An 18,228-nucleotide genomic window follows, 5' to 3' on the forward strand; every position below is an offset into this window, starting at 1 on the left:
TTTTTCAGAGCTAGATGCAGATAAAAATTATATTGAATTTGCAACCTGGTGGAGGTTAGTATAGATGGACTAATAGAACAAGTCCCACACACTGCTACAAGCCGAAATATTTTTTCAGAGCTAGATGCAAATAAAAATTATATTGAATTTGCAACCTGGTGGAGGTTATTATAGATGGATTAATAATAATAATAATAATAGTTTATTTTTATAGCGCCAACATATTCCGCAGCACTTTACAAATTTTAGGGGGGACTTATACAGACAATACAGAATAAGCATATCTCATATCGAACGGAGTGAGGGCCCTGCTCGCGAGCTTACAGTCTATGAGGAAGTGGGGGAGACACAAAAAGGTAAAAAGTACATATATTGTATAATGCAGCCTTGATATACTGAATAGGATAAATAATAATACATGGACTGGTCGCCAGCCAGTATGTGTGCAGTCCTGAAAGAGGCTTTTATGTGCATGGTTGGTTTGAACCCGAAGTTGAAGAAGATTTTAATATGGGGGAAAGCTGGGATGGACAGAGTGTGTTTAGGTGATACGCCAGTCTAAAGAAATGTGTTTTTAGGGTTCGCTTGAAACTGTGGGTATTGGGAATTAATCGAACTGTCCTGGGTAGTACATTCCAGAGAATTGGCGCAGCACGCGAGAAATCTTGGAGACGGGAGTGGGAAGTTCGGATTATGGAGGATTTTAGTTTCAAGTCATTTGCAGAACGGAGGGCACGTGTAGGGTGGTAGACTGAGACAAGGGAGGAGATGTAGGGGGGTACTGAAGCATGGAGCGCTTTGTGGGTAAGCGTGATAAGTTTAAAACGAACTCTATATTGGATGGGCAACCAATGCAATGACTGGCACAGGGAAGAGGCATCGGTGTAGCGGTTGGCGAGGAATATGATCCTGGCTGCTGCGTTCAGGACGGATTGGAGAGGGGAGAGTTTAGTAAGAGGGAGACCGATTAGTAGAGCGTTGCAATAGTCAAGACGAGAATGAATAAGAGCGACAGTAAGAGTTTTTGCCGAGTCAAAGGTGAGAAAAGTCCTGATTCTTGAGATGTTTTTGAGGTGTAGATGACATGAACGAGCAAGTGATTTGATGTGAGGAGTGAAAGAAAGATCTGAATCAAAAATGACCCCAAGACAGCGGGCTTGTAGCTGGGGAGTAATGGTTGAGCCACAAACGGAGATGGCAATATCGGGCACAGGTAGATTAATGGAGGGAGGAAAGACGAGTAGTTCAGTTTTTGACAGATTCAGTTTTAGGTAGAGGGAGGACATAATGTTAGACACAGCAGAAAGACAATCACTGGTCTTTTGTAGTAATGCAGGGGTGATGTCCGGAGCAGAGGTGTATAATTGGGTGTCATCAGCATAGAGATGGTACTGAAAACCGAATCTACTGATTGTTTGTCCAATAGGAGCGGTGTATAAGGAGAAAAGAAGGGGGCCTAGGACTGATCCTTGAGGAACCCCGACAGTAAGAGGAAGTAGGGAGGAGGAGGAGCTGGCAAAAGACACAGAGAAGGAGCGGTCAGAGAGATAAGAGGAGAACCAGGAGAGAACCGTGTCCTTGAGGCCAATAGTGCGGAGCATAGTGAGGAGGAGCTGATGATCCACAGTGTCGAATGCTGCAGAGAGATCCAGGAGAATCAGCAGGGAGTAGTGACCATTAGATTTAGCTGTTAGTAGATCATTAGAGACTTTAGTGAGGGCAGTTTCAGTAGAATGTAAAGAGCGGAAACCAGATTGTAAAGGGTCAAGAAGAGAGTTGTCTGATAGATAGCGAATTAGACAGGAGTGGACCAGGCATTCCAGGAGTTTAGAGATAAAGGGAAGATTGGAAACAGGTCTGTAGTTGGCCGTGTAGTTCTGGTCGAGGGATGGTTTTTTAAGTAATGGTTGTATGCTGGCGTGTTTAAAAGAAGAGGGAAAGATACCAGATGAGAGGGAAAGGTTGAAAATTTTAGTTAGGTGAGAGGTGACAGCTGGAGCAAGGGACTGAAGGAGATGTGAGGGAATAGGGTCGCTGGTGCAGGTGGTAGGGCGAGAAGATGCAAGGAGCCTGATCACTTCATCTTCCGTGACTGGTTCGAAGTCAGAAAATGAGCAAGATACAATGTGGCGGGGGGGAGCATGCATAACATTTGGGGATTGGGAGAAAATTTCCTGTCGGATATGGTCAATTTTTTCTTTGAAATAGTTAGCCAGATCGTCAGCGCTGAGGTCGGTGGTCGGGGCCTGTGCTGTTTGATTGAGGAGAGAATGAAACGTGTCAAAGAGTCGTTTAGGATTATTGGAAAGTGAGATGATGAGGTTGTTAAAGTAGGTTTGTTTGGAGAGGTGAAGGGCAGAGTTATATGTTTTCAGCATAAATTTATAGTGGAGGAAATCTTCGGGCAGATTTGATTTTCTCCACAGCCGTTCAGCGCACCTGGAGTACCTCTGGAGAAGACGTGTTTGAGGCGTGTGCCAGGGTTGTCGCCGTCTATGCCGAATTGTTCTTTGTGTAGGAGGTGCGGCTTCATCCAGGGCGCATAGCATTATTTTGTTATAATGCTTCAATGCAGAGTCGGGACATGAGAGGGAGGAGATTGGGGCCAATGATGATTGCAACCTTTTTATAAATTTCTGGGTGTTAATGGCGCGTAAATTTCTATAAGTGTGGACGGTGGGAGTGTCTTGAGCAGAGTCACAGTTCTTGACAGAGAATGAAAGAAGATTATGGTCAGAGAGTGGAAGGGGAGAGTTAGTAAAGTCATGTACCGAGCAAAGCCGGGAGAAGATCAGGTCCAATGTGTTCCCGTCCTCATGTGTAGGAGAATTAGCAAGCTGTGAAAGGCCGAAGGAGGAGGTTAATGATAAAAGATGCGTGGCAGATGGGGAAAGAGGATCGCCAATTGGGATGTTAAAGTCTCCCATGATTATCGTGGGGATGTCGCAGGATAGAAAATTTGTAAGCCAGGCAGCAAAGTGATCCAGGAATTGACGGGGGGGACCTGGGGGGCGATAGACAACCGCCACTCGCAGGGAGAAGGGCCGGTAGAGTCTGACTGTGTGGGCCTCAAAGGACGGGAAGATAAGGGAGGGTACAGGGGGGATAACCTGAAAAGTACATTTTGTTGAAAGAAGCAGACCAACACCTCCACCTGATCTGTTGTCAGGTCGCGGGGTATGAGAGAAATGTAGGCCACCATAGGAGAGAGCTGCAGCGGCGGTGGTGTACGACTGCTGGATCCAGGTTTCAGTGAGAGCCAGAAGGTTGAGGGAATTAGAGAGGAAATAGTCATGGATGTAAGAGAGTTTATTACAAGCTGAGCGTGCATTCCAAAGGGCACAGTTGAATGAGACAGAAGATATGCAGGGAATATTAATGAGATTAGCAGGGTTTCTGAATGTAACAGGGAAAGAGTTAGTGTTATTATTACTGGAGGGTCCTGGGTTGGGAGAAATATCACCTGCGACTAATAGAAGGAAGATACAGAGAGTGAGCAGATGATTGAGTGATTTGTGAGAGCGTTTCCTGCGTTGTATGGTGGGAATGAATGGATCTGCGTGGTATAACATTGTGAAGAGAGCATGACAACTGTACATAGGAGAAGAGAGGAGTGAGGGATTAATATGGATGAAGTGTGCCGCATTTGTGGGAGAACGGTGAATGTGGATGATTGTAGCAACCAGAATATAAATGGCACAGATACAAATGGTGAATACTGTTTGCCAAAAAGATGATCTGTAAGCAAGTTTGTTGGTTTGTCCTGCATGTCTTACCTGTCTCCTGCCCTGTCCAACTGCCATTTTCTAACTGCCAGGGCACTTTGCTAAATTATGGCACTTCGATAAAGTATGCATAAATGCTATATGCATAAATGCCCCCGCATAAATGCTGCCCCTTAACGAAGTCTCAATATATAGGGGCGTATCTGCTTAGATCTGCACAGATTTAACTCATTAACAATCAATCACTAGCTTAAAAGACAACAGGAGACCATAAAGTGCAGGGAAAAAAAAAAAAAAAACAGACTAGTAAACTCGGCATGGATCATAAACTCTTAAAGTAAGTGTGATGACCTTTAAGTATCATGGAATAAAAAAGCTAGAGGAGTGAAAAAATATATACCAGAAATTGATAGGCTGCAGAGCATTGCATGGAGATATAATGCAGTTTTCAGGACAGATCACACAAGCAGTGAAAAATATATACCAGAAACTGATGATTGATAGGCTGCAGAGCATTGCATGGAGATATAATGCAGTTTTCAGGACAGATCACACAAGCAGTGAAAAATATATACCAGAAATTGATGATTGACAGGCTGCAGAGCATTGCATGGAGATATAATGCAGTTTTCAGGACAGATCACACAAGCAGTGAAAAATATATACCAGAAATTGATGATTGATAGGCTGCAGAGCATTGCATGGAGATATAATGCAGTTTTCAGGACAGATCACACAAGCAGTGAAAAATATATACCAGAAATTGATGATTGATAGGCTGCAGAGCATTGCATGGAGATATAATGCAGTTTTCAGGACAGATCACACAAGCAGTGAAAAATATATACCAGAAATTGATGATTGATAGGCTGCAGAGCATTGCATGGAGATATAATGCAGTTTTCAGGACAGATCACACAAGCTACACACTGCTACAAGCTGAAATATTTTTTCAGAGCTAGATGCAGATAAAAATTACATTGAATTTGCAACCTGGTGGAGGTTAGTATAGATGGACAAATAGAACAAGTCCCACACACTTCTACAAGCCGAAATATGTTTTCAGAGCTAGATGCAGATAAAAATTGTATTGAATTTGCAACCTGGTGGAGGTTTGTATAGATGGACTAATAGATCAAGTCACACACACTGCTACAAGACGAAATATTTTTTCAGAGCTAGATGCAGAAAAAAATTATATTGAATTTGCAACCTGGTGGAGGTTAGTGTAGATGGACTAATAGAACAAGTCCCACACACTGCTACAAGCGAAATATTTTTTCAGAGCTAGATGCAGAAAAAAATTATATTGAATTTGCAACCTGGTGGAGGTTAATATAGATAGACTAATAGAACAAGTCCCACACACTGCTACAAGCCAAAATATTTTTTCAGAGCTAGATGCAGAAAAAAATTATATTGTATTTGCAACCTGGTGGAGGTTAGTAGAGATGGACTAATAGAACAAGTCCCACACACTGCTACAAGCCGAAGTATTGTTTCAGAGCTAGATGGAGAAAAAAATTATATTGAATTTTCAACCTGGTGGAGGTTAGTATAGATGGACGAATAGAACAAGTCCCACACACTGCTACAAGCTGAAATATTTTTTCAGAGCTAGATGCAGATAAAAATTACATTGAATTTGCAACCTGGTGGAGGTTAGTATAGATGGACTAATAGAACAAGTCCCACACACTGCTACAAGCCGAAATATTTTTTCAGAGCTAGATGCAAATAAAAATTATATTGAATTTGCAACCTGGTGGAGGTTATTATAGATGGACTAATAGAACAAGTCCCACACACTGCTACAAGCTGAAATATTTTTTCAGAGCTAGATGCAGATAAAAATTACATTGAATTTGCAACCTGGTGGAGGTTAGTATAGATGGACAAATAGAAAAGTCCCACACACTTCTACAAGCCGAAATATTTTTTCAGAGCTAGATGCAGATAAAAATTGTATTGAATTTGCAACCTGGTGGAGGTTTGTATAGATGGACTAATAGATCAAGTCACACACACTGCTACAAGACGAAATATTTTTTCAGAGCTAGATGCAGATAAAAATTGTTTTGAATTTGCAACCTGGTGGAGGTTAGTATAGATGGAATAGTAGATCAAGTCCCACACACTGCTACAAGACGAAATATTTTTTCTGAGCTAGATGCAGAAAAAAATTATATTGAATTTGCATCCTGGTGGAGGTTAGTGTAGATGGACTAATACAACAAGTCCCACACACTGCTACAAGCCGAAATATTTTTTCAGAGCTAGAGGCAGAAAAAAAATATATTGAATTTGCAACCTGGTGGAGGTTAATATAGATAGACTAATAGAACAAGTCCCACACACTGCTACAAGCCAAAATATTTTTTCAGAACTAGATGCAGAAAAAAATTATATTGTATTTGCAACCTGGTGGAGGTTAGTATAGATGGACTAATAGAACAAGTCCCCCACACTGCTACAAGCCGAAATATTGTTTCAGAGCTAGATGGAGAAAAAAATTATATTGAATTTGCAACCTGGTGGAGGTTAGTATAGATGGACGAATAGAACAAGTCCCACACACTGCTACAAGCCAAAATATTTTTTCAGAGCAAGATGCAGAAAAAAATGATATTGAATTTGCAACCTGGTGGAGGTTAATATAGATGGACTAATATAACAAGTCCCACACACTGCTGCAAGCCGAAATATTTTTTCAGAGCTAGATGCAGAAAAAAATTATATTGAATTTGCAACCTGGTGGAGGTTAGTATAGATGGACTAATAGAACAAGTCCCACACACTGCTACAAGCCGAAATTTTTTTTTAGAGCTAGATGCAGATAAAAATTATATTGAATTTGCAACCTGCTGGAGGTTAGTATAGATTGACTAATAGAACAAGTCCCACACACTGCTACAAGCCGAAATATTTTTTAAGAGCTAGATGCAGATAAAAATTATCTTGAATTTGCAACCTGGTGGAGGTTAGTATAGATGGACTAATAGAACAAGTCCCACACACTGCTACAAGTCAAAATATTTTTTCAGAGCTAAATGCAGATAAAAATTATATTGAATTTGCAACCTGGTGGAGGTTAGTATAGATGGACTAATAGAACACGTCCCACACACTGCTACAAGCCGAAATATTTTTTCAGAGCTAGATGCAAATAAAAATTACATTGAATTTGCAACCAGGTGGAGGTTAGTATAGATGGACTAATAGAACAAGTCCCACACACTTCTACAAGCCGAAATATTTTTTCAGAGCTAGATGCATATAAAAATTTTATTGAATTTGCAACCTGGTGGAGGTTAGTATAGATGGACTAATAGATCAAGTCCCACACACTGCTACAAGCCAAAATATTTTTTCAGAGCTAGATGCAGAAAAAAATTATATTGAATTTGCAACCTGGTGGAGGTTAATATAGATGGACTAATAGAACAAGTCCCACACACTGCTACAAGCCAAAATATTTTTTCAGAGCTAGATGCAGAAAAAAATTAGATTGTATTTGCAACCTGGTGGAGGTTAGTATAGATGGACTAATAGAACAAGTCCCACACACTGCAACAAGCTGAAATATTTTTTCTGAGCTATATGGAGAAAAAAAATATATTGAATTTGCAACCTGGTGGAGGTTAGTATAGATGGACGAATAGAACATGTCCCACACACTGCTACAAGCCGAAATATTTTTTCAGAGCTAGATGCAGAAAAAAATTATATTGAATTTGCAACCTGGTGGAGGTTAATAAAGATAGACTTATAGAACAAGTCCCACACACTGCTACAAGCCAAAATATTTTTTCAGAGCTAGATGCAGAAAAAAATTATCTTGTATTTGCAACCTGGTGGAGGTTAGTATAGATGGACTAATAGAACAAGTCCCACACACTGCTACAAGCATAAATATTGTTTCAGAGCTAGATGGAGAAAAAAATTATATTGAATTTGCAACCTGGTGGAGGTTAGTATAGATGGACGAATAGAACAAGTCCCACACACTGCTACAAGCCAAAATATTTTTTCAGAGCTAAATGCATAAAAAAATTATATTGAATTTGCAACCTGGTGGAGGTTAATACAGATGGACTAATAGAACAAGTCACACACACTGCTGCAAGCCGAAATATTTTTACAGAGCTAGATGCAGAAAAAAAATATATTGAATTTGCAACCTGCTGGAGGTTAGTATAGATTGACTAGTAGAACAAGTCCCACACACTGCTACAAGCCGAAATATTTTTCAAGAGCTAGATGCAGATAAAAATTATCTTGAATTTGCAACCTGATGGAGGTTAGTATAGATGGACTAATAGAACAAGTCCCACACACTGCTGCAAGTCGAAATATTTTTTCAGAGCTAAATGCAGATAAAAATTATATTGAATTTGCAACCTGGTGGAGGTTAGTATAGATGGACTAATAGAACAAGTCCCACACACTGCTACAAGCCGAAATATTTTTTCAGAGCTAGTTGCAGATAAAAATTATATTGAATTTGCAACCTGCTGGAGGTTAGTATAGATTGACTAATAGAACAAGTCCCACACACTGCTGCAAGCCGAAATATTTTTTAAGAGCTAGATGCAGATAAAAGTTATCTTGAATTTGCAACCTGGTGGAGGTTAGTATAGATGGACTAATAGAACAAGTCCCACACACTGCTACAAGTCAAAATATTTTTTCAGAGCTAAATGCAGATAAAAATTATATTGAATTTGCAACCTGGTAGAGGTTAGTATAGATGGACTAATAGAACACGTCCCACACACTGCTATAAGCCGAAATATTTTTTCAGAGCTAGATGCAAATAAAAATTACATTGAATTTGCAACCAGGTGGAGGTTAGTATAGATGGACTAATACAACAAGTCCCACACACTGCTACAAGCCGAAATATTTTTTCAGAGCTAGATGCATATAAAAATAGTATTGAATTTGCAACCTGGTGGAGGTTAGTATAGATGGACTAATAGATCAAGTCCCACACACTGCTACAAGCTGAAATATTTTTTCAGAGCTAGATGCAGAAAAAAATTATATTGAATTTGCAACCTGGTGGAGGTTAATATAGATGGACTAATAGAACAAGTCCCACACACTGCTACAAGCCAAAATATTTTTTCAGAGCTAGATGCAGAAAAAAATTATCTTATATTTGCAACCTGGTGGAGGTTAGTATAGATGGACTAATAGAACAAGTCCCACACACTGCTACAAGCATAAATATTGTTTCAGAGCTAGATGGAGAAAAAAATTATATTGAATTTGCAACCTGGTGGAGGTTAGTATAGATGGACGAATAGAACAAGTCCCACACACTGCTACAAGCCAAAATATTTTTTCAGAGCTAAATGCATAAAAAAATTATATTGAATTTGCAACCTGGTGGAGGTTAATACAGATGGACTAATAGAACAAGTCCCACACACTGCTGCAAGCCGAAATATTTTTACAGAGCTAGATGCAGAAAAAAAATATATTGAATTTGCAACCTGCTGGAGGTTAGTATAGATTGACTAGTAGAACAAGTCCCACACACTGCTACAAGCCGAAATATTTTTTAAGAGCTAGATGCAGATAAAAATTATCTTGAATTTGCAACCTGATGGAGGTTAGTATAGATGGACTAATAGAACAAGTCCCACACACTGCTGCAAGTCGAAATATTTTTTCAGAGCTAAATGCAGATAAAAATTATATTGAATTTGCAACCTGGTGGAGGTTAGTATAGATGGACTAATAGAACAAGTCCCACACACTGCTACAAGCCGAAATATTTTTTCAGAGCTAGTTGCAGATAAAAATTATATTGAATTTGCAACCTGCTGGAGGTTAGTATAGATTGACTAATAGAACAAGTCCCACACACTGCTGCAAGCCGAAATATTTTTTAAGAGCTAGATGCAGATAAAAGTTATCTTGAATTTGCAACCTGGTGGAGGTTAGTATAGATGGACTAATAGAACAAGTCCCACACACTGCTACAAGTCAAAATATTTTTTCAGAGCTAAATGCAGATAAAAATTATATTGAATTTGCAACCTGGTGGAGGTTAGTATAGATGGACTAATAGAACACGTCCCACACACTGCTATAAGCCGAAATATTTTTTCAGAGCTAGATGCAGATAAAAATTACATTGAATTTGCAACCAGGTGGAGGTTAGTATAGATGGACTAATACAACAAGTCCCACACACTTCTACAAGCCGAAATATTTTTTCAGAGCTAGATGCATATAAAAATAGTATTGAATTTGCAACCTGGTGGAGGTTAGTATAGATGGACTAATAGATCAAGTCCCACACACTGCTACAAGCTGAAATATTTTTTCAGAGCTAGATGCAGAAAAAAATTATATTGAATTTGCAACCTGGTGGAGGTTAATATAGATGGACTAATAGAACAAGTCCCACACACTGCTACAAGCCAAAATATTTTTTCAGAGCTAGATGCAGAAAAAAATTATATTGTAATTGCAACCTGGTGGAGGTTAGTATAGATGGACTAATAGAACAAGTCCCACACACTGCAACAAGCTGAAATATTTTTTCTGAGCTATATGGGAAAAAAAATATATTGAATTTGCAACCTGGTGGAGGTTAGTATAGATGGACGAATAGAACAAGTCCCACACACTGCTACAAGCCGAAATATTTTTTCAGAGCTAGATGCAGAAAAAAGTTATATTGAATTTGCAACCTGGTGGAGGTTAGTGTAGATGGACTAATAGAACAATTCCCACACACTGCTACAAGCCGAAATATTTTTTCAGAGCTAGATGCAGAAAAAAATTAAATTGAATTTGCAACCTTGTGGAGGTTAGTATAGATGGACTAATAGAACAAGTCCCACACACTGCTACAAGCCGAAAAATTTTTTCAGAGCTAGATGCAGATAAAAATTATATTGAATTTGCAACCTGGTGGAAGTTAGTATAGATGGACTAATAGAACAAGTCCCACACACTGCTACAAGCAGAAATATTTTTTCAGAGCTAGATGCAGATAAAAATTATATTGAATTTGCAACCTGCTGGAGGTTAGTATAGATTGACTAATAGAACAAGTCCCACACACTGCTACAAGCCGAAATATTTTTTAAGAGCTAGATGCAGATAAAAATTATCTTGAATTTGCAACCTGGTGGAGGTTAGTATAGATGGACTAATAGAACAAGTCCCACACACTGCTACAAGTCAAAATATTTTTTCAGAGCTAAATGCAGATAAAAATTATATTGAATTTGCAACCTGGTGGAGGTTAGTATAGATGGTCTAATAGAACACGTCCCACACACTGCTAGAAGCCGAAATATTTTTTTAGAGCTAGATGCAAATAAAAATTACATTGAATTTTCAACCAGGTGGAGGTTAGTATAGATGGACTAATAGAACAAGTCCCACACACTGCTACAAGCCAAAATATTTTTTCAGAGCTAGATGCAGAAAAAAATTATATTACATTTGCAACCTGGTGGAGGTTAGTATAGATGGACTAATAGAACAAGTCCCACACACTGCAACAATCTGAAATATTTTTTCTGAGCTATATGGAGAAAAAAAATATATTGAATTTGCAACCTGGTGGAGGTTAGTATAGATGGACGAATAGAACAAGTCCCACACACTGCTACAAGCCAAAATATTTTTTCAGAGCTAGAAGCAGAAAAAAATTATATTGAATTTGCAACCTGGTGGAGGTTAATATAGATACACTAATAGAACAAGTCCCACACACTGCTGCAAGCCAAAATATTTTTTCAGAGCTAGATGCAGAAAAAAATTATATTGTATTTGCAACCTGGTGGAGGTTAATATAGATGGACTAATAGAACAAGTCCCACACACTGCTACAAGCCAAAATATTTTTTCAGAGCTAGATGCAGAAAAAAATTATATTGAATTTGCAACCTGGTGGAGGTTAGTATAGATGGACTAGTAGATCAAGTCCCACACATTGCTACAAGCCGAAATGTTTTTTCAGAGCTAGATGCAGAAAAAAATTATATTGAAATTGCAACCTGGTGGAGGTTAGTGTAGATTGACTAATACAACAAGTCCCACACACTGCTACAAGCCAAAATATCTTTTCAGGGCTAGATGCAGAAAAAAAATATATTGAATTTGCAACCTGGTGGAGGTTAATATAGATAGACTAATATAACAAGTCCCACAAACTGCTACAAGCCAAAATATTTTTTCAGAGCTAGATGCAGAAAAAAATTATATTGTATTTGCAACCTGGTGGAGGTTAGTATAGATGGACTAATAGAACAAGTCCCACACACTGCTACAAGCCGAAATATTGTTTCAGAGCTAGATGGAAAAAAAATTATATTGAATTTGCAACCTGGTGGAGGTTAGTATAGATGGACGAATAGAACAAGTCCCACACACTGCTACAAGTCAAAATATTTTTTCAGAGCTAGATGCAGATAAAAATTATATTGAATTTGCAACCTGCTGGAGGTTAGTATAGATTGACTAATAGAACAAGTCCCACACACTGCTACAAGCTGAAATATTTTTTAAGAGCTAGATGCAGATAAAAATTATCTTGAATTTGCAACCTGGTGGAGGTTAGTATAGATGGACTAATAGAACAAGTCCCACTCTTCTACAAGCCGAAATATTTTTTCAGAGCTAGATGCAGATAAAAATTGTATTGAATTTGCAACCTGGTGGAGGTTAGTATAGATGGACTAGTAGATCAAGTCCCACACATTGCTACAAGCCGAAATGTTTTTTCAGAGCTAGATGCAGAAAAAAATTATATTGAAATTGCAACCTGGTGGAGGTTAGTGTAGATTGACTAATACAACAAGTCCCACACACTGCTACAAGCCAAAATATCTTTTCAGGGCTAGATGCAGAAAAAAAATATATTGAATTTGCAACCTGGTGGAGGTTAATATAGATAGACTAATATAACAAGTCCCACAAACTGCTACAAGCCAAAATATTTTTTCAGAGCTAGATGCAGAAAAAAATTATATTGTATTTGCAACCTGGTGGAGGTTAGTATAGATGGACTAATAGAACAAGTCCCACACACTGCTACAAGCCGAAATATTGTTTCAGAGCTAGATGGAAAAAAAATTATATTGAATTTGCAACCTGGTGGAGGTTAGTATAGATGGACGAATAGAACAAGTCCCACACACTGCTTCAAGTCAAAATATTTTTTCAGAGCTAGATGCAGATAAAAATTATATTGAATTTGCAACCTGCTGGAGGTTAGTATAGATTGACTAATAGAACAAGTCCCACACACTGCTACAAGCTGAAATATTTTTTAAGAGCTAGATGCAGATAAAAATTATCTTGAATTTGCAACCTGGTGGAGGTTAGTATAGATGGAATAATAGAACAAGTCCCACACACTGCTACAAGTTGAAATATTTTTTCAGAGCTAAATGCAGATAAAAATTATATTGAATTTGCAACCTGGTGGAGGTTAGTATAGATGTACTAATAGAACACGTCCCACACACTGCTACAAGCCGAAATATTGTTTCAGAGCTAGATGCAGATAAAAATTACATTGAATTTGCAACCAGGTGGAGGTTATTATAGTTGGACTAATACAACAAGTCCCACACACTTCTACAAGCTGAAATATTTTTTCAGAGCTAGATGCATATAAAAATTGTATTGAATTTGCAACCTGGTGGAGGTTAGTATAGATGGACTAATAGATCAAGTCCCACACACTGCTACAAGCCGAAATATTTTTTCAGAGCTAGATGCAGAAAAAAATTATATTGAATTTGCAACCTGGTGGAGGTTAATATAGATGGACTAATAGAACAAGTCCCACACACTGCTACAAGCCAAAATATTTTTTCAGAGCTAGATGCAGAAAAAAATTATATTGTATTTGCAACCTGGTGGAGGTTAGTATAGATGGACTAATAGAACAAGTCCCACACACTGCAACAAGCTGAAATATTTTTTCAAAGCTATATGGAGAAAAAAAATATATTGAATTTGCAACCTGGTGGAGGTTAGTATAGATGGACGAATAGAACAAGTCCCACACACTGCTACAAGCCAAAATATTTTTTCAGAGCTAGATGCAGAAAAAAATTATATTGAATTTGCAACCTGGTGGAGGTTAATATAAATAGACTAATAGAACAAGTCCCACACACTGCTACAAGCCAAAATATTTTTTCAGAGCTAGATGCAGAAAAAAATTATCTTGTATTTGCAACCTGGTGGAGGTTAGTATAGATGGACTAATAGAACCAGTCCCACACACTGCTACAAGCCTAAATATTGTTTCAGAGCTAGATGGAGAAAAAAATTATATTGAATTTGCAACCTGGTGTAGGTTAGTATAGATGGACGAATAGAACAAGTCCCACACAATGCTACAAGCCAAAATATTTTTTCAGAGCTAGATGCATAAAAAAATTATATTGAATTTGCAACCTGGTGGAGGTTAATATAGATGGACTAATAGAACAAGTCCCACACACTGCTGAAAGCCGAAATATTTTTACAGAGCTAGATGCAGAAAAAAATTATATTGAATTTGCAACCTGCTGGAGGTTAGTATAGATTGACTAATAGAACAAGTCCCACACACTGCTACAAGCCGAAACATTTTTTAAGAGCTAGATGCAGATAAAAATTATCTTGAATTTGCAACCTGATGGAGGTTAGTATAGATGGACTAATAGAACAAGTCCCACACACTGCTGCAAGTCGAAATATTTTTTCAGAGCTAAATGCAGATAAAAATTATATTCAATTTGCAACCTGGTGGAGGTTAGTATAGATGGACTAATAGAACAAGTCCCACACACTGCTACAAGCCGAAATATTTTTTCAGAGCTAGATGCAGATAAAAATTATATTGAATTTGCAACCTGCTGGAGGTTAGTATAGATTGACTAATAGAACAAGTCCCACACACTGCTACAAACCGAAATATTTTTTAAGAGCTAGATGCAGATCAAAGTTATCTTGAATTTGCAACCTGGTGGAGGTTAGTATAGATGGACTAATAGAACAAGTCCCACACACTGCTACAAGTCGAAATATTTTTTCAGAGCTAAATGCAGATAAAAATTATATTGAATTTGCAACCTGGTGGAGGTTAGTATAGATGGACTAATAGAACACGTCCCACACACTGCTACAAGCCGAAATATTTTTTCAGAGCTAGATGCAGATAAAAATTACATTGAATTTGCAACCAGGTGGAGGTTAGTATAGATGGACTAATAGAACAAGTCCCACACACTTCTACAAGCCGAAATATTTTTTCAGAGCTAGATGCAGATAAAAATTGTATTGAATTTGCAACCTGGTGGAGGTTAGTATAGATGGACTAATAGATCAAGTCCCACACACTGCTACAAGCCGAAATATTTTTTCAGAGCTAGATGCAGAAAAAAATTATATTGAATTTGCAACCTGGTGGAGGTTAATATAGATGGACTAATAGAACAAGTCCCTCACACTGCTACAAGCCAAAATATTTTTTCAGAGCTAGATGCAGAAAAAAATTATATTGTAATTGCAACCTGGTAGGGGTTAGTATAGATGGACTAATAGAACAAGTCCCACACACTGCAACAAGCTGAAATATTTTTTCTGAGCTATATGGGAAAAAAAATATATTGAATTTGCAACCTGGTGGAGGTTAGTATAGATGGACGAATAGAACAAGTCCCACACACTGCTAACAAGCCGAAATATTTTTTCAGACCTAGATGCAGAAAAAAATTATATTGAATTTGCAACCTGGTGGAGGTTAATATAGATGGACTAATAGAACAAGTCCCACACACTGCTACAAGCCGAAATATTTTTTCAGAGCTAGATGCAGAAAAAAATTAAATTGAATTTGCAACCTTGTGGAGGTCAGTATAGATGGACTAATAGAACAAGTCCCACACACTGCTACAAGCCGAAATATTTTTTCAGAGCTAGATGCAGATAAAAATTATATTGAATTTGCAACCTGGTGGAGGTTAGTATAGATGGACTAATAGAACAAGTCACACACACTGCTACAAGCCGAAATATTTTTTCAGAGCTAAATGCAGATAAAAATTATATTGAATTTGCAACCTGCTGGAGGTTAGTATAGATTGACTAATAGAACAAGTCCCACACACTACTACAAGCCTAAATATTTTTTAAGAGCTAGATGCAGATTAAAATTATCTTGAATTTGCAACCTGGTGGAGGTTAGTATAGATGGAATAATAGAACAAGTCCCACACACTGCTACAAGTCGAAATATTTTTTCAGAGCTAAATGCAGATAAAAATTATATTGAAATTGCAACCTGGAGGAGGTTAGTATAGATGGACTAATAGAACACGTCCCACACACTGCTACAAGCCGAAACATTTTTTCAGAGCTAGAAGCAGATAAAAATTACATTGAATTTGCAACCAGGTGGAGGTTAGTATAGATGGACTAATACAACAAGTCCCACACACTTCTACAAGCCGAAATATTTTTTCAGAGCTAGATGCATATAAAAATTGTATTGAATTTGCAACCTGGTGGAGGTTAGTATAGATGGACTAATAGATCAAGTCCCACACACTGCTACAAGCCGAAATATTTTTTCAGAGCTAGATGCAGAAAAAAATTATATTGAATTTGCAACCTGCTGGAGGTTAGTATAGATTGACTAATAGAACAAGTCCCACACACTGCTACAAGCCGAAACATTTTTTAAGAGCTAGATGCAGATAAAAATTATCTTGAATTTGCAACCTGATGGAGGTTAGTATAGATGGACTAATAGAACAAGTCCCACACACTGCTGCAAGTCGAAATATTTTTTCAGAGCTAAATGCAGATAAAAATTATATTGAATTTGCAACCTGGTGGAGGTTAGTATAGATGGACTAATAGAACAAGTCCCACACACTGCTACAAGCCGAAATATTTTTTCAGAGCTAGATGCAGATAAAAATTATATTGAATTTGCAACCTGCTGGAGGTTAGTATAGATTGACTAATAGAACAAGTCCCACACACTGCTACAAACCGAAATATTTTTTAAGAGCTAGATGCAGATCAAAGTTATCTTGAATTTGCAACCTGGTGGAGGTTAGTATAGATGGACTAATAGAACAAGTCCCACACACTGCTACAAGTCGAAATATTTTTTCAGAGCTAAATGCAGATAAAAATTATATTGAATTTGCAACCTGGTGGAGGTTAGTATAGATGGACTAATAGAACACGTCCCACACACTGCTACAAGCCGAAATATTTTTTCAGAGCTAGATGCAGATAAAAATTACATTGAATTTGCAACCAGGTGGAGGTTAGTATAGATGGACTAATAGAACAAGTCCCACACACTTCTACAAGCCGAAATATTTTTTCAGAGCTAGATGCAGATAAAAATTGTATTGAATTTGCAACCTGGTGGAGGTTAGTATAGATGGACTAATAGATCAAGTCCCACACACTGCTACAAGCCGAAATATTTTTTCAGAGCTAGATGCAGAAAAAAATTATATTGAATTTGCAACCTGGTGGAGGTTAATATAGATGGACTAATAGAACAAGTCCCACACACTGCTACAAGCCAAAATATTTTTTCAGAGCTAGATGCAGAAAAAAATTATATTGTAATTGCAACCTGGTAGGGGTTAGTATAGATGGACTAATAGAACAAGTCCCACACACTGCAACAAGCTGAAATATTTTTTCTGAGCTATATGGGAAAAAAAATATATTGAATTTGCAACCTGGTGGAGGTTAGTATAGATGGACGAATAGAACAAGTCCCACACACTGCTAACAAGCCGAAATATTTTTTCAGACCTAGATGCAGAAAAAAATTATATTGAATTTGCAACCTGGTGGAGGTTAATATAGATGGACTAATAGAACAAGTCCCACACACTGCTACAAGCCGAAATATTTTTTCAGAGCTAGATGCAGAAAAAAATTAAATTGAATTTGCAACCTTGTGGAGGTCAGTATAGATGGACTAATAGAACAAGTCCCACACACTGCTACAAGCCGAAATATTTTTTCAGAGCTAGATGCAGATAAAAATTATATTGAATTTGCAACCTGGTGGAGGTTAGTATAGATGGACTAATAGAACAAGTCACACACACTGCTACAAGCCGAAATATTTTTTCAGAGCTAAATGCAGATAAAAATTATATTGAATTTGCAACCTGCTGGAGGTTAGTATAGATTGACTAATAGAACAAGTCCCACACACTACTACAAGCCTAAATATTTTTTAAGAGCTAGATGCAGATTAAAATTATCTTGAATTTGCAACCTGGTGGAGGTTAGTATAGATGGAATAATAGAACAAGTCCCACACACTGCTACAAGTCGAAATATTTTTTCAGAGCTAAATGCAGATAAAAATTATATTGAAATTGCAACCTGGAGGAGGTTAGTATAGATGGACTAATAGAACACGTCCCACACACTGCTACAAGCCGAAACATTTTTTCAGAGCTAGAAGCAGATAAAAATTACA

Source organism: Phyllobates terribilis, unplaced genomic scaffold (assembly GCF_046119375.1).
Source record: "Phyllobates terribilis strain yellow unplaced genomic scaffold, ASM4611937v1 Scaffold_8__6_contigs__length_399053987, whole genome shotgun sequence".
Lineage (NCBI taxonomy): Eukaryota > Metazoa > Chordata > Amphibia > Anura > Dendrobatidae > Phyllobates > Phyllobates terribilis.